Genomic DNA, 18,165 nt, shown 5'->3' with positions numbered 1-18,165 from the left:
ACTTTTCTACGTGTTTCATATATATTAACTTGGCTAGTCCTCCCAACAACCTCTTTATATCCTTTTTTTTAACTTTTAAAGTTATTTATTTGAGAGAGAGAGAGAGAGAGAGAGAACACGAGCAGGGGAGGGGCAGAGAGAGAAAGAGAGAGGGAAAGAGAGCATCCCAAGCAGGCTCTGCACTGTCAGCACAGAGCCCAGTGCAGGGCTCAAACTCACAAGCCATGAGATCATGGCCTGAGCTGAAACCAAGAGTTGGACGCTTAACAGCCCAAGCCACCCGGGTGCCCCTATATCCTTATTTTAGATGAGAATATTCTATCTCACACAGTATCTTCTACTGGAGCCCTGAGCTCAGGAGATTTCTAGGTTTTTAGCTTCGTGAGAACGCAGGCATTTGGGGGTCATGAAGAATGTTGTTAGTCATGGAGGCCAAAGTTTCCGGGTCTGGGGACAGACCCACCTAAGGTACAACCCCAGCCCTCCCACTTACTAACTGTATATCCTTGGGCAGTTTTACTCCCCTCTTAGCTCCTGGATTTTTTTTATCTACAGTGGGGACAACCATACCTTCCACATGGGGTTTTGGGGAGGACTAAATGAGTTAATGAATGGATAGTCCCTGGAGCAGGACTTGGCACCTTGTAGCTTCCCAGGAGGGGCGATTTCCCTGCCTTTCTCACTTCTTCCTCCATCAGGTGGATTGGGTTATTTGGGCACACGGAGGGGCACCCATAACATCTGGCCTGTAGAGAATGGCATTGTTGCTAGAGTGGGTGGACAGGCTCGGAGAATGGGCAGGCCAATGTTTGCCAACGTGGATGTGACTGTCAGGTCGGCTGGGTAAGCCCGTGTGGCCCCTGATGCGACGTGCAGGAGCTTCTAGAACCTCCAAGGCTCTTGCTTTCCCAGCGGCCTGCTGGCCCAGATAAGCCAGCCCATGTTCACTCACGGGACTTTGGTGCAAGGCAGTACTGGGTTCTGGATTCCGGATTCGGTTTACATCTTGTCTCACTACAGAGCCTCAGGCCAGTTTCTCCATTTCCCCAGTCTCCATTTTCCTAGGACTTAACTTGGAAGAATATTGGTGGCACCCTTGAAATGTCCTCAATAAATCCTAGCCCCTTTGCTTTAGAAACAATTATACGTGAAGAGTTTACCCCTAGGAAAGAGACACACCTTTCTCTGTGCCCTCTAACATCATGTACATTCTAGGTCTGTGTCCTGTGTCCCACTCCACGGTGCTCTCTACAATCAAAATGCCACCAGTCTAAAAAGGAGACCACTGAATATAAGAATATAAATAGTCCCATAGTTTTCAGGGCCCTATACTGAGTCTGGCACGGGGAGGCCTTAGGGAGTTCATGTAAATGAGAAGAAGCATTTTCTGGATAGCAGCTCATAGATTGTAGCAACTGGCCACCTAGGAGCGCCCCTCTCCCCTTGGTGAACCCTGGGAGGTAAGTAAAGACCGGGCGATGAGATTCGGCGCCCTCAGCCAAAGGATGGCCAAGGCCCGCCTGGGTTTGTCACGGAGGCAGAAAAATGGGGCTTTGGCTTGGGTGTCAGGCTCCTCGCAGTGTGAGCTGGCGCTAGTTACTTAGTCGTTTTTTCCTCTCTGGAGTGGGGAGGATGGTAATGCCCACTTCGTGGGGTTGTTGTGAGGACCCATGGGGACTTGCATAAGTACTCGGGGCACAGTAAGCACCCCAAGACCGGTGGTTAGGATTACTGCTGTCGCCGTGGTCGAGACTCTGCAAAAGCTCGCAGGTCCAGGGCCCCGGGCATGCGCATGCGCAAGCGCACCAGGCCGGCCAGGTGAGGGGAGCCGACCGTCGCGCACCTGGCTTTTAACCCTTCGCGGTCACGGACCTAGGGGAACGGCTGCAGGAGCCGGGGCGGGGGATCGCGAGCACTGCTAAGCCTGACCCCCGCGGCAGGGGGCGGCTTCTGGAGAGCCGCGCCGTGTCGGTTCCAGGCCGGGGTCCGCGCTTGCGGCGCGGCGCCGCGGGGAGGGCGGGGGAGCGCCGAAGGGAGCGAAGTCTCGCGAGATCGCGCGCGGTGGCGGCAGCGGCGGCGGCGGCGGCCCTGGAGGTGAGCTGCGGCCGGCGGTGGCGGCCGTTGGGGACTCAGAAGGGGGTGAGAGCGGCGGAGGCCGAGGCCGGGCGGGGGAGCGGGCCCGGCGAGCGGCCCGCGTCCTGGGCGGCCGCCGCGGGGTGCCCGGCGGCCGCAGCGGAGCCGCCCGGTCCGCGCCGTCCCGGGACTCGCGCGGGCGAGGCGGGGCGGGGCGGCCGGGCCGGGGCCGTGGAGCCGCCAGGGCCAGTCCCCTTCGCAGCCGGTCCCCGCGCTCGGGTGCGACCCCGGGGCCCGCCTCGGTGCCCTCCGGCGGCGGGGTTGACGACAGGACGCGGTGCCGCTGGCCGCGGCAGCACGATTTATTGAGCGTTTACAGTATGCCGGGCACTTAACTTGGGCTGCTCCGCGCCGGGGCTGCACAGCGAGGCGAAGCGCCCTGCCCAGAGTCACCCTGCGGGAAGCGCCGGAGTGAGGGGTTCACACCCAGGCACACCGATTCCAGCCCCCACGTCCCGTCCTTGCCTCCCACCCTTGTCTCCACCCCCACTCTCAGGGTTTTAGGGCTTGAAGTCTTCCTGGGGTCCGAGTTGGGCTGCAGTAGGTGTGTGGAGCCCCCCACCCCCACCCCCCGGAACTGGCTGCAGCATGGTATAGCAGTGTCTTGGGAGAGGGTCTTTGGTTTTGGTCATATTCCCAGAAGGGTCCCTGACCCCTAGATGGTCAAGAACTCATGTATGGCCCTGCACGACCCCAGAAGAGGTCTTGGAGCAGCGAGTATGTGCCAGGGATGGGTTGTCAGGCTGAATGGAAATGGACTTTTGGAGCCCAGGGCTTGCTGTAAGCAAAGGAAACTTTGAAGTTTGATTGTCGTTGAGCACATGATTACAGTCTTTGGAAGCTGTGGTGCTCTCAGCCTTGTTAGAACCAAGACCCCTCCCCTTTGCAGCACACTTTCGCAAAGCCCGCTTTACCTCCCTACCATGAAACTCATCAACGGTGTAACCTACCTGCACACGTAGTTGAACATCACTGTGATGCCCCGATTTAAGTGTAAGGGAGAAATAAAAGAACCATCTGTGACACACATTGCCGTTATCGTTTACATCTCGCACACACTGCTGTGCTGGAAGAGAGCTTGTACCGGGTGCTTGCAGCTGCTTCCAGTGAAGATGTTTAGATTGAACAGCAGTAAAAATATCAGGGGCGATTTCACACAAGAAAAGGAAAGAGGGAAGCTATAGATGGAGCCTGGCATGGGCGGGGAAGGGGTGGCTGGTAGACACCTAAGTGTTGGGATAACCTGTTTATGATACTAAAGGGAGAAAGAGCCTAGGTTGCAGTAAGGATAACATGTCAAGGTAAATTACAGATTCAGACAACACGCAAATAATATTTATATAAGCCCTCCATGGGTGCTGTGTTTTCAGTCCACACTGAATGGCACCTTTTGTGTCACAAGCTTTGAGGCACGGTGCTGGATTCCTGCCGCTTATCACTGATAACGAATAAAATATGAGATCGAAATTTTTGGATTCAGTGCTGATATCGCATTAGTTAATATGCTCAGTATTGTGACCTTGTAACTATATGTTAGCAGTGTGTGATGTCAGGCTATGGCCACTAATTTCAGACATATTTTATCTCAACTTTTTTCATTTTAGCTACCTTCTCCTAAATCAGTGGGGTTTCCCCATAATTTCTTATTAAAAACTTTTCGGTAGTATGTTCTAAAGTAATGCCTGTTTATAGTGATTAATCTGGCTGGACATTTAAAAGATTTTCAGGGCCAGGATGGATCTTCATTATCTGTTGCATGCATTGTGTGAAGTCAGTCCAGCATCTTGGTCCCCAAATACTAAATGCCAGTGGTGTCCCCCAGTTACTTCTATATCTAAACATGTCTCTTAAGGGACACTAACAACCCCACCCTGAGATCCACTCTAAACAGCAGTCCGTGGTCTACTCAGTTACAGCCGGAAAGGGGGCAGATTTTAACTGACAACTTTTGTGGGGAAAAAAATTTTCCCCCTATTCTTTCTGAGGCATCTGACGTATCAGAAGGGCAGGCTCTTGGCTAGTAACACTGTCATTGATTTTTCTAGAATCTCAGACGGGAGAGAGGTTCATACCTATATCCCTTTGCCTAAAAACTTGCTTTATTTAATTGTGATTCTTGTTAGAAATGCTGACACTAAACACCTGAATCAGTGAGCAGTGTGAGATAGGATGGATTTGGGAAGTGACAGTGACAACGTGTAGAATAACTAAAGCGGTCTGAGTTAAAGTAAAATATAAATTAGTGTAACCACTTACTAAATAACTTTTTTCTTGCTAATATCCATAATAGAGAATTTAGAAGATGTAGATGGATTCAGAGGTGCAAATTCAAAGGTGTAGAATGTCCTGTAATCACATAGGTCCTAAGTCCTGCGAGTGTGATTTGTTAGAAATTGTCTTTTCGTTTGAAACTGTTCATCTTGTTGCCAGGAGGAAAATGCAACTGAGTCGCAAAGTTCAACTCATAGTCACATATAGCTATAGTGTAACATCGTACATTTCTTCAACTCTTGTTAAATCTGCAAAACCAATTTATTTTTCTTATTGTTGAATGGAGAAGATGCTGTACGATGCATATTGTTCATTGCTTGTTACTTTTGAAAGGTGGAAACAAACATGTAAGTAAAGGCTCTTGTCAGAATAGGATGATAATGTATTTTAAATTGACTAGAGATAGATAAATTGGATACTTACAGATGGGAAAATCCTCCAGATTGAGAGTAATTAACTTTTATTACTTTGAGCAAGCCATATGTGTTGCAGGGTAAAAAGAGGTCATCCCTCTTTTTTTTTTCCTCACTACTTTTTTTTATCACTACTTAAAAAAAATATATGTACAAAAATGGAGCAAATAATATGAATTGCATAGATATTGAAATTTCCACTTTTTAGGTGTAGGGATACATTGTTGAATGGGCAAAAATCATGCCTTTGTAGATGAAAAAGAGTGACTTACTATGCACATATCTTTGGGCTTTATAATTAAGCTATTTCATTATTTTTTAAGATGCATCTCTAAAATGAAATGGTATCTTAAAATTGGCATGTCATGATTTGGCAACTTTTCTTAGTGGCACATGAAATAATAGTATGTCTCAGAATTGATGGTGTCTTCCTTCAGTGACATAGGGAATGTGTACAAATTTCAGCACCTTGATTAATGTTTAACGCCAAAAAATTTACCCCAAGCATGACTTGCAAAATGAAAGGACACATTTCTAGATACTTCCATCTGAACTAGAATCCTTTACTCAGAAGATTCCTATTTAAAAAAAAAAAAGTCCCCCCCCCATGTAACGCAAATGAAAAATCAGTACTTATAAACATAAGAACAACTTTTCTTAAAAATTTTTAAATGTTTATTTTTGAGAGAGAGACAGAGACATAGCATGAGTGGGGGAGGGGCAGAGAGAGAGGGAGATACAGACTCCCAAGCAGGCTCCAGGCCCTGAGCTGTCAGCACAGAGTCCGATGCGGGACTCGAACCCATGAACCGTGAGATCATGACCTGAGCCAAAGTTGGAGGCTCAACCGACTGAGCTACCCAGGTGTCCCCAGAACAAATTTATATAAGATTTTTAGAAAGAAACATGCTGGGTGATTTTTCATGGAGAGCAGATGGTGTGGTTAATGAATTTGCGGTAAAGTTAATCAGACAGTGTAACCCAACAGATATAAGAATATGGTTTTGTTTTGTTTTTGGTTTTTTCCATTTTGGAATGGTCATAAGTACACTCATAATTGACAGTTTCTTCGGATGGGACATCCTTAAAGTGGATTTCAACAGTTCATAGTTATTATTGTCTTAATAAGAAATATTTTTGAAAATATATTTACTACATGTTAGGTACAGCTTTTTTATGGGAGGCTGCATGGTTTCTCTTAGCCAGAAATCCTGTGTAAGGACTTTTTCCATCTGATGTTGAGGGCAGGTTCCATAGGACCCTCAGTCACATGAAGACTGCTTGCCTCTCTCCTCCCCCAGGTGGACCTCACCTATTCTAAGTGCGGTTCTCCAAACCAGCAGCGTCCTGGAGCTTGTTTGAAATGCAGACTCTGGGGCCCATCCTAGACCCTACTGAACTGGGATCTTCCTTTTAACAAAATCCTACTGCAAGTGATGCACATGAATGTGTGGGAAGCGCTGGACCAGATCAGTTGCTCTCACACTTGGGTGTGCATTATAGGAATTGCTATGTTCGTCCACTACTCCCAGGGTTTTCCTGTTCAGTAACTCGGTGCCGGCGCCGGGGCCTTCTCCCCAGGTTCTTAGGTGATGCTGATGCTGATGGGCCAGGGCCATACTATGAGAACCATTAGACGAAGGCATCCTTTTCATTGCCCCTTCCTTTTCTCTCCTTTGTAACTCCTCGCCCCTTTAAATAGCTCTTTTTATGGATTATTATAATTGTAGGCTTCAGACTGGTTGGAGAAAAAGATTACGTTGTCTTTTATAGCTTTTAGTGATGGCCACACTAAAATTGCTTGTCGATATCTAATTTCAGAGAAAATTCTCTTTTTTAATGCTTGTTGGATTTTGACTCTGGCTAATGAGTAGTTCTCTTTCTCTTCTTTCTATGAGTTACCCTTAAAAAAAAAACAACAGGTAGATACAATCTATTTATTTATTTATTTATTTTAATGTTTTTTTTTTTTTTATTTATTTTTTTTATTTTTAAAAAAAAATTTTTTTTTCTACGTTTATTTATTTTTGGGACAGAGAGAGACAGAGCATGAACGGGCGAGGGGCAGAGAGAGAGGGAGACACAGAATCGGAAACAGGCTCCAGGCTCCGAGCCATCAGCCCAGAGCCCGACGCGGGGCTCGAACTCACAGACCGCGAGATCGCGACCTGGCTGAAGTCGGACGCTTAACCGACTGCGCCACCCAGGCGCCCCTTTAATGTTTATTTTTAAGAGAGAGTGCGTGTGAGAGAGTCGGGTTGAGGCAGAGAGAGAGAGGGAGACGGAGAATACCAAGCAGGCTTTGCTCTAACAGCATGAGGCTATCAGTTCAGGGCTTGAACTCAAAAACCGTGAGATCATGACCTGAGCCAAAAACCGAGTTGAATGCTTAACCAACTGAGCCACCCATGTGCCCCAGGTTACACTTGTAATGCTTTAAAATTATTTTTGTATAGGTAAAATATTCGTGTAGTTCAAAAATTAAAACAGCTTATTTGGAGGAGTCTGGTTTCCAACTCTTGTGATCTAATCTGTCCTCTCTTCCCATAAATAACCTCTTTTATTTGTATCGTTACAGATCTTCCTTTGTGTAGACACAAGCCAATACCAGCAGAGTATACATACCTCCTTCTTTGTATATAAAATATAGCATACCTTGTAAATTATTCAGCCCCTTGCTTTTTGGCCAGTTCACATACCTTTGGGATCTTTCCATATTAATGTGTAGAAAACACTTCGTTAATAGCTTCAGAATATTCCAGTGTATGCCTGTGCCATAGTTTATTGAACTAGCCCCTGTGCATCAACTATTGATGCCTATTTGAGTTTTGTTCAGCCCCTTAACAATCACAATGCCATGGTGAATAAACTTGTACACATTTCATGTATGTGAGGTATATCTGTGGGATATCTTTCCAAAGTGAGACTACTGGTTCGTTGAGCAATGCATTGATAATTTTGATAAATTCTGCCCTTCTTTAGGGTTGTACATTTTGAACTCCTGCAAGTAATGCATTTATGGTACCCGTTCCTCCAGGGGCTCTCCAGCAGTGTTTCCCAACCTTTAGATTTGTCTTATTCTGATACGTGAAATATGATAACACTGTAGTCTTAATGTGCCTTACTTTGATTATGAATAAGGCTGAGCATCTTTTCATATGCTTAAAGGCAATTTCTATTTCCTTTTCTATGAACTACCTGTTCATACCCTTTGTAATTTTTCTTTTGGGTTCCCTTTTTCTTACCGGTTTCTAGGAATGTATAAATCAGAGAGATTAGCCCTTTGGGGTGTGAGTTGCGCTTTCCCCCAGTTTATTTGTTTTTTAATTTATGTCCATAGATTTTGGCATAGAGAAAGGTTAAAAGATTTTTCTTTAAATTTTAGGTAGTTTTTTCTAATCTTTTACGGTGTCTGGATTTTGCGTCACAGAAAGGCCGCCAAGAATTTGAAATTTGTTCGTGTTTTCCTTCAGTGCTTGTATGATTTCATTTTTACTCCTTTTTTTAAAATGTTTATTTATTTACTTTTGTGAGAGAGGATGCATGCAAGTCAGGGAAGGGGCAGAGAGAGAAAGGGAAACAGAGAATCTGAAGCAGGTCCCAGAGACTCCTAGCTGTCAGTGCAGAGCCTGAAGGAGGTGGGGGGAGTGTGTCGAACTCACAACCGGTGAGATCATGACCTGAGCCAAAGTTGCACGCTTAACCGACTGAGCCACCCAGGTCCCCTCATTTTTACTCTTAAATCTTTGATATACAATATATGGGATTTATTCTGGTGTTCAGGGATGGTATATAGATTAAACTTTATCTTTTTTCATGTAGCTGCCAGCTATCTTTACCCATTTGTTTCAGAATACAATAAATACACCGTTATTGTATTTAGAACTTCCATGTGTATTGGGGCCCATCTGTGGACTCCCTGTTCTATTCCATTAGTCTTTGTATTCAGACACCAGTTCACGTTATTGGTTTTATAAACTGTTTTAGTTTCCCCTGTTGCCCTTCATTTTTCTGGAAATTCTTTTTCACTTTTCCATGTTAACTTTATAATCATTTTGTCTAGTTCCAGAAAAAAAAAAGCTTTAAAAAATTGAGATCATGTTAAAATTATAAACTAATTTTATGGAGAGAATTTGTATGTCCTTGATATTGAATTTTCCCATTCAAGAACCTTGTGTAGTTTTTTCATTTGTTTGGTTTTACTTTTGAGTCCTTCTGGAGCATTTAAAATTTTTTCTTACATACGTTTTGCCAATTTTTTAAAAATGTATTTTACGTATTTTATCTTTTGTGTTGCTTTTGTGAGATCTTCTCTTTATCTTTTGTAAGTGGTTTTGCCTGTATGTATGGAGGTTGTTTTTCTGTATGAGTACAGAAATTGACAGACCCTGAAGTTACAAGTAGTTTTTAAGAGACTTCAAATTCTGCAAATTCCCTTGTACATTTTCGCCCAAGAGAAAGAAAGCTTTGAGGGTCAAGCTTGCAGTTGAAATCCGTGTCTGCATTTATTAGCCCTTGGACTTGAGGAGGTCTGTTTGACTTCTCTTAGCCTCACTTCCTGAACCTGTACAAGGAATCATTCTGTGTAAGGATGTTGGAGGAATTAAACAAGAACGCAAGAGACTCATCACTTACTGCTGCTTCCACCACCAAGGCCAACATGGGTTGAGGCCACTGGGTTTTTCCTTTTTCCCACTCTTACCCCTTTCATCGTTGAAAGAGGAAAAAAAGAAACCATGGAGAAAAACAGTAAAGTGTTGGGATTGAAGTTAAAAGTAAGCTCTGATTCAATGCCAACGGGATAATCGGTGTGCTTGAGATAGGAAACAAACCCAGCTCCGCACTTGAGGCCCCTCCTACTTTCTGGCGTTACTACTTGCTGCCCTGTAGACGCACCCTGACAGCAAGGCTACTTAGCTTTCCCTGAAGGCCCTGTGTATCCTGTAACACCATCCCTTCCACCCAGAATGTTCTGCTACCTGTGTCTGCCGGTTCGGATACGTACTGCCCCTCAGCCAGTGAAGAACAGTATCCGTCTCCTTGTGCAGTTCATCTGCCCTATAGCTTGGCCTGTGATCGACTGGAAAGCAAAGAGAGAAACCATATCTGTCCATTCATCCAAAGATGCCCACAAAATACCTGGCAAAGGATGGACACTCAGGTGTTTGTTAAATAAGTGAATGAATAATTGACTTTGATCTTTCTTTAGCCTTATAGTATCTGGGTAACTCTTATACTCTATACTGTAAGCCCCTTGAGAACAAGGATTATATCATCTCTTAATAACAACAGTAATAATGGTGGTGAGAGGCAAACAGACTTATTATGTAAGAGCATGTAATAGTAAAAACAGGGACACCTGGGTGGCTCAGTCGCTTAAGCGTCTAACTTTGGTTCAGGTCATGATCTCACGGTCTGTCAGTTTGAGCCCCGTGTCGGGCTCTGTGCTGACAGCTCGGAGCCTGAAGCCTGTTTCAGATTCTGTGTCTCCCTCTCTCTCTGCTCCTTCCCGCGCGTGCTGTGTCTCTGTCTCTCAAAAATAAATAATAAGCATTAAAAAAAAGAGTAAAAACCCAAATTAACATTTATTGAACATTTATTATGTTCCAGGAACTGTTGTACAGTCCTTCATGTGGATTATCTCCTATAATCCTCAGCAGTCCTAGAATTGGGTGCTATTTATCTCTGTTCAGGAACCAGGGCGCATGAGCTAGGAAGTGCTACAGCTGAGATTCAGATACAGACGTTCCGAGTCTAGCAGCCCCACCCTTAACCTTTTCCAGTGTTCTCCACCTGTTTGTTGAGTATGCCATTTATAGGTTCTTGAACAATTTAGGCAAAGTTACTTAATCACACTTGCAACTTGCTGTTTTCCTTCCCAGCCATCCCATTTTAGTAACTTCTGTTTTGTTCTTTCCAATTTATCTCAGACTTCATGCTTTCCAGGAGGCTTTCTCTGACTGCCCCCACCAGGCATGTAGTAGGTGGTCAGGAAAAAGTAATTTTTACTTTCTCCGCACCACCCGCCCCCCCCCCCACCGCAGGTTCACAGTAAAGGTGCTAAGAAAGAGGATGTAAGACAGGAAGATAATTAAATATTTTTACTGAGGTAAGTTTTTTATGATTTAATTTTTTTCAACAGGAAACCTCCCCCTCCTCCAACCTCCCAGCCTCCCTCCCCCCTCCCCAGCACCTTTTTTTTTTTTTTTTTAAATTTCTCTCCACAGCTTGCTTTCAAGGGAGATAGTGGCACACAGAAATGCCTGCCATTAATATTTTGCTGAATGTACTTTAAGAAATATATCAGTGGATTTAGAAGTACTCGTATACAAATCATTAAATAAATTGGTTTACGCTGTAGATGGTAGTCTTTTTTTAATGCAACGATGTAGTTTCTATAATTCTCTACCCACGAGTTGTACAAGGCGTGCATAACCATACATGATGATTATACTGTGTGATATTTCATTGTTGGGAGGCGCCATACTTTAATCATTCCTCTGATGACCATTTAGACCGTTTCTAGCGGATAGTGGTGTGTTGATCAGCCTTGTACTCACATCGCTGTGTCCTTGTTCATTTGTCTCCCCGGAGGTATAAGTGCTGAGTCAGACATGACGCACATTTTCAGCGTTGGTCCATTTGGCCAAACTACCCTCTGTAAAGACTACCAGTTGATCACCTGCCCTCCAGCCCCGCAGAGTTGATGAGAGTCCTGTTTTCCATACGCCTGCCTACACCGAGTTCTGTTAACCTTTTTAATCTTTGCCAATTCAATAGGAGAAAAAAATAGTATCTTTGAGATAGCAAGGTTTTGACCTAAATAAGCCTTTTATGTTTTCAAAGACCTCTTTCATCTGATACTCTCACTTACATGAAGAATTTCCTTACATGAGAACAGACCTGTGATTCTCCTGTGTGAGTGAGACACTCTCTTGGACTTGAATATGAGGAAAATGTTCAAATATGTTGAGTCCTTTGTTTTTAGTTCTGTTTCCCTGATTACCTCATTACGAATATTTTTCAATTACTGGCAACTAACTAATTGTTTTGGATACTGGACGTTTTCCTCTGTAGGGAGCAGTACTTTGTTTTTTATTCATTCATAGTGGAGCTTGAAGAAGCTTTAAAAACTGACTCGTTAACATCTTTCAAACACAGATCCCAGTTGCAGACTAGCATAGAGAATGTGATTTGCAAACTTGGGGGACAGTGGAATCTGTATTGAACTTGTCAATTACACGAATACTTGTTCAACAGTAAACCTGTGAATATCGATGCGGAGTCTCATCTGTCCAGAGTATTTTGTCAGTTTCTGATGTGAATGTGAGCTCTGATTTTATGTTTGTTTTAGATTTTATTTCAATCAAATGAGAGTTCTTAAGGAAGGTCTCCCATGAAACAGACCCCAGCCATGTCATTGTCCTGCTGTTTGTTCTTTGTATAAAAAGCGTATTAAAATTCATCTTTTTTTCTTATGTATAAAATGGATCTTCTTATAATATAGATTGTGTTTCATGTGGGTCCTTTTCTTTTCATTCCAAGTTAACATTATTGAGGCTGCAGCCAAGTGTGTTTTATCTACCAGCTTATAACTGGCAACTAATGTGACACCTGGCACATATGTGGCAGACGCTCAAGTTGTTTTTGAGAGAATTAATGATTGGTGTGTATTGGCATCGTTGAGTTAGAACTAAGATGTAAGTGAGGAGTCCCTTAGGTTTTAATGAAGACATTTAATTCCTTGGAGAAGAAAGCTAGTATCTGTGACTCTTAAATGCACCTAAATCTAGACATGCATAGTTATAGTGACACTTACTACAGTAACATTTTGTGACATTTTGTTTGGATTATATCCCATTTCGTTGTTGTTGTTGTTGTTGTTGTTGCTGTTAAGGCCATAGTAAGTATCTAAACTAGGTAAGATGCTAGATCTTAATTCAAGAATCCTATGATGTTTGGTATTATAGACATGGGATGATTTTTCAGTTGTTATTTGTAGACAAGGCTAAAGAGAATACCCCAGAATATATTTTAAATTATGATGGAGAGGGGCACTGGGTGGCTTAGTCGATTAAGTGTCCGACTTCAGCTTAGGTCATGATGTCACAGTTCGTGAGTTCGAGCCCCACGTCGGGCTCTGTGCTGACAGCTCAGAGCCCGGAGCCTGCTTCGGATTCTCTGTCTCCCTCCCTCTCTGCCCCTCCCCCACTTGGGCTTGTCTCTCTCTTTCCACAAAAAAAATAAAAGATTAAAAAAATTAAAAAAAAAACTGATGGAAAGACATTGAGTTATATTTTAATTGTGTGGTTCAGCATTTGTTAAAAATAGAAGTAGAGAAACAGATTGCCAGCCATTGAGAAGACTGTGTAAATCTTTGTCCAGTATCCTGCCTTTTAAGCTTTTCTGACTCCTAAACTAGTTCTTCACGGCCAAAATAAACACAGCAGATGGAACAAGCATTTAATAGATTTAAGCAGTGTTGGGGACTTTTGTTTCATACATTTTGTTTCCACTGGATTATGGGGTTTTAGAGAATGCATGAGCTAGTTTTAATTAGCATTTTAGCAGCAGTTATTTGCATGTAAAAAATTTTAAATCGATTAAATAACCCCCTAGCAATTTTTATTTGTACTTTAATTTCCTTAGCAACCCCTTACTAAATAAATAGTCCAAAGTGAAATCTAGGCAGACCTGAAAGGACATTATTGAGTCTTCATTAGTGAGGTCGAAATTAATGAGATTTCCTGGAGTTTTTCCTTGTATATTTTAGTGTGGCTAATGGTATAACCTTGTAATTGTCTTCTAAAATCACCAAAGTTCTGGGTTCTTGAAACTTTTTCTGTGGTAGTATAGGAATTTGCTTACATGGTAGCTTTCATTTCACTGAGTAGCTAATTTCTGTAATTGCATGCTTTAAAACCTTAAATCTAAAAATACTCCTGAAAAGTGAGGAATTACCAGTAGTACTTAAACCAAAGTCTTAATTAGAATTAAGACTTTATCTTTTATTTCTGCTCTTAGCTGTATTTGTAAAAATTGTTCTGCATTTCAACAGATCTTAAGACATTCTTATGTATTAATGGGTTGGATTTTGTGCATTTGTAACAATTTCTTCCTATTTTAGGCGTACCGCTTAAAGTGTAGACTGGCAGTATAAGTGGCTATTTGATTGGAAAGTTGGAAAGAGGAGAAGTCCTGTCTTCATATCCAGAATTTGTGGTGGTAGACTATTCACATGAAATGGTTTCATGGTCAGTGGAAAGCGATTTTTCGGTGCTTCTGTGCGGCTGAATCCCTAGTAAGCACCCTGGGCTTACTTCTGCAGTGTGCATACCTGAGTTGGTGTCTCACCAAGGCATTATTATCACCCCAGAGAGGCAGAGAGCAGTGGAGAGCGGTAGCTTTGGGCTTCAAGTTCCACGATGAGCACAGGGCTTAGAGAAACTCCCTCGGGAAATCTCCAGCCTCTGAACGGTCCATCCTCTTCCAGAAGTCTTCCTTGCTAACGCCGGAAGCTTGGCTTCGTGTTGGGCTTGATAGAAATTTGTCTGGAGCGGGGCAGAGGGAGTCTGACTCTTGTCTGTTACTGCAGGGTCCAGAGACTCTCTTTAAATAGACTTCCAGCACGGGAGTATGGCTGATCCTGTCCTACCGGTGTGGTGACCAGTACGGGAGCTGCACGCACGCTTCGCCTTTGTGCCCATTTGGTTTGTTCATAGAGGATGCCCACTTCGTGGCGAGGGTCGTGTTTGTGTTTGTTAAACCCACTAAGTTTTGTTTTAAGTAGATTTTGGTCTATTCTAATGTGACAAAGTTTTTCAGTCTGAATGTTCTAGCAGCCATCACTCAAACATTAATTGCTGTCACTGGGAAAGGATATCCTCCTACATCTTTTCTGGAGTGCTTGAAACCATCCCACTTCCTTTTTCTTTTACCTTAAGAACTGATTACTGCCACTTGGGAATTATAATCAGATGGCGTCAATCTTTACAGAAAGGTTACCAATTATTGCACTGAAAAATAGGCATTTCTCCCTAATAGTACGTGTTTCTCTTGGTATGTCTCACTCGGTTCAGTACTTTTAAATACCTTTTAGGTGAATGAATGCTTTGTGTCATGCCCTGATTTAATACATTTAAAGCAGACGTTATTGATGGCTTTCTTCCTTTCAGTTCTATGCAAGGGGGTAATTTATTTAATATGAAATCTTCACAGGATCTTTTGGTTGTTTAGGTGTCCTCAGGGTAGAAAAAGGATGGCCGACGTCAGTTACTTATCCTGTGATAGAAGCTCTAAAATGAGCATTTGCTGTGAAGAGTTGAGAGTGGTAGGGATTGGCATACTGAGCATTGGCCGTTCCCACGTTTTGACCTTAACAACACTCGGAGGATAGATATAATCACCCGGTTTTAGAGCACAGAATGCCTTCGTTATGAAAGTTGTCCTTGGGCACTCAGCTAGTGTGTTAAAAAACAAAGCAAAACAATGGCTTGAATTCATACGTCTCTGGCTCCAAAGTGTGCCCTCTTCTTCTCTGCACTAGCAGAGAAAGGGGTCTCACGGTTGTTGGAGTGCTTCATCATTGTAGATAATTGTTATGTTGGACAGAGCGAAGAGGAGGCTACTTTATCACCACCATCGCCATCCTCTTTATTTTGAATGTTCTTCAGCATCAACGGATGAAGTTAGGAGCCTGCCAGGGTGTCTGGCTCACTGTGTTCAATACAACATAGGCTTGTTTAATTTAGCAGTGCTTGGAGATGAAAGGTTCATGACGGCCAAGTACAAACAGACCTTCTGTGGGATGTTAATTTTGTTACAGGAGGGAATGCTTGTTTTTCATTTTTTCATGAGTTAAAAAGGACTTGGACTTGTTTAAATCTGTGTAATCAAAGGGAAGCAAGCAGTGCTGCTGAACTTTTTTTTTTTTTTTTTTTTTTTGTTCAGTCTTTGCTAATTCCGTTTCGTACCTGCCAGCAGATTGCAGATTGTGTGCTGTTTTGTTCTTTCCTCTTTTTCCTTTGGATTGGATTTTATGGTTGGTCGCTGTGGGGATCTAGTGGTAGGAAAATAAATCATTTCCTCCTCTGGACAGATTGTGTGTTTTTTACAACAGGTTATCCTTAGCAGGCAGAGTGGTTCAGCCAGGCCTTTGCACAGAGGTGTCACTATATGATTTTGTGCAGTCACTTTTTTTAACAATAGCTCTATTGAGATAGAATTCACATACCATGCATTTCAGCCAGTACGTTTAAGGCACACGGTTTCGTGGACTTTAGTGTACCCAGAGCTGTGCACCGGTCCTCCCTCTCTAATTCCAGAACACTTTGATCGCCCCACAAGGAATGCCCATCCCCGTTGGCAGTCTCTCGTCATTCTTCCCGCCTCCCAGCCCCTGGCAACCACGGAGCTGCTTTCTCTGCGGATTTGCCTGTTTGGCATTTGTCATAGGAATGGAGTCCTACATTATGTGGCCTTTCTTGCTGGCTTCTTTCACTTAGCATGTTTTTGAGGTTCACCTATGCTGTAGCATGCATCAGAATTGTATTCTGTTGTGTAATTACATAATATTCTATTGCACAGATATGCCGTATTTTGTTTATTCATCCAGTGATGGGCATTTGGGTGTTTTCCATGTTTTGGTTGTTAGGAATAATTGCCGTGATCATTCATGTACAAGTTTTTGGGCAGATGTATGTTTTCATTTCTTTTGGTTATAGACCTAGGAGTAGAGTTGTTGGGTCTTATGATAACTCTATGTTCAACTCTTTTCCAAGCTGTTTTCCAAAGTGGCTGCACCATTTTACATTCTTACCGGCTGTATTGATTCCAAATATTGGCAGGATTCCAAATTCTTCATATCCTGGCCCGTATTTGTCATTTTCTCGTCGTTGTTGTTGTTGTTGTTGTTTTCACAGTAGGCATCCCAAAAAGTGTGACGTGGTATCTTGTAGTTGTGGTTTGCATTGCCCTAATGACTAATGATGCTGAACATCTTTTCATGTGCTTGTTGGCCACATGTGTATCTTTTTTTTAGAGAAATGCCTATTCAGATTCTTTTCCCATTAAAATAATCAGGTTGTCTTTTTATTGTTGAGTTATAAGAGTTCTTTATGTATTCTGGATACACACACGCACACTCACGTGTCCTTATCAAAAATACAAATTGTACAATTTTCCTCCCATTCTGTGAATTGTCTTTTCACTTTCTTATTCTTTGAGGCAAAAAGTTTTACATTTGGATGAAATCCAATGTATTTATTTATTTTAATAAGTTATTTATTTTAATAAATTAATTATTTTGGTTGCTTGTGTGGTCTTCTCTCTGAAATTTTCTAGAAGTTAAAAAGTCATAACTTATTTCTAGACCTCTCCCGTGTAAAACATCAGTGCAAAATTAAGTGGCTAACCAGTTAACTGTGTATAGTGAGTCGGAGACATTAAACATCAAGTGTTCTCAAACTCTGTGTGAGAAGACCAAATTTCCTAGCCTAATACCAAAGTGCTCCCCCCTTTTTAATTAGAAAATTGCCTTTCAGGGTTCTGTATAGCTCAGAATGGGCACATCATTCTGTGAATGTTTAGAAGCGTGTCATATGCACTGAGGACTTGACTGCATTGGGGGAGCCAGAGGTAAGTGGAACGTGGCTCCGTCCTCCAGGAACAAGCACACAGGTGCCGTGTGAGGAGTGTTCACAGCGGACAGTGAAAGAATACAGAAAGGAGGAGGGAGGACCTCCCTCTGTCTGGGTGAGGACGGGTCTTGGAGGAGTAGACACTTGAGCTCCACCTGCAAAGATGGTTCGGCGGTGAGGACTTTCCTCTTAGGGTTGCTTGGTGCTGTGCATGCCGTGTGCCCCGGTGCCAGACACTGTGCAGCAGCCATGTTTAGGATTATCGACCTGATGAGATATAGATGTACATGTGATGCCTTAATGACTGGAACTGAACCTGAAGAAAACGACTTTTCTCTAATGTCTTCAGATTTTCAAAGTTTTCAGAAATGTCCTACTTACCAATTAGTTCAGCGTGGTGTGTGTGTGTGTGTGTGTGTGTGTGTGTGTGTGTGTCTTTGTCTCTTTGTCTAAGCTGAAGCCCACATAGTTCCACATAATCAGCGTAAAATATGAGGGAGGGAGTAATAGTTGGCTTGGCTGTAGAGGAAATTGATTATAGAGAGTTGGATGTATCCTTTGAGGAATTTCGATTTTGTCCATGTTAAGGAGAGCCATTGACATGTCCAGCACAGGGAAGGTGATACGATCACGCTGGTGACTGTACTGGGAATGCTGGATGCAAAGGGTAGGACTGGGTACAGAAGACCCCATTAAGCTGTTAAGCGGGT

The 18,165-nt window shown here is 43.0% G+C and overlaps 1 protein-coding gene across 7 annotated transcripts in view; it reads left to right on the top strand.

Moving 5' to 3' along the window:
• Nucleotides 1-1,961: 1,961 nt before the first annotated feature.
• MRTFB (myocardin related transcription factor B) overlaps nucleotides 1,962-18,165 on the top strand; it is a 204,849-nt gene continuing 188,645 nt past the window's right edge. For 3 of the 7 annotated variants that reach the window (XM_025916769.2, XM_086691176.1, XM_086691175.1), the window contains exon 1: nucleotides 1,963-2,094. The gene's annotated coding sequence lies outside the window, so the exon portion shown is untranslated. Of the gene's footprint in view, nucleotides 2,095-18,165 lie in introns of all 7 variants that reach the window. The other 4 variants (XM_086691180.1, XM_086691174.1, XM_086691181.1 and 1 more) reach the window with 3 other exon arrangements.

Source organism: Puma concolor, chromosome E3 (genome assembly GCF_028749965.1).
Source record: "Puma concolor isolate L17-30 chromosome E3, mPumCon1.1.hap2, whole genome shotgun sequence".
Taxonomy (NCBI): Eukaryota; Metazoa; Chordata; class Mammalia; order Carnivora; family Felidae; genus Puma; species Puma concolor.
The sequence above is the reverse complement of the archived record's forward strand: the minus strand, read 5'-3'. Positions and strand labels throughout refer to the sequence as shown.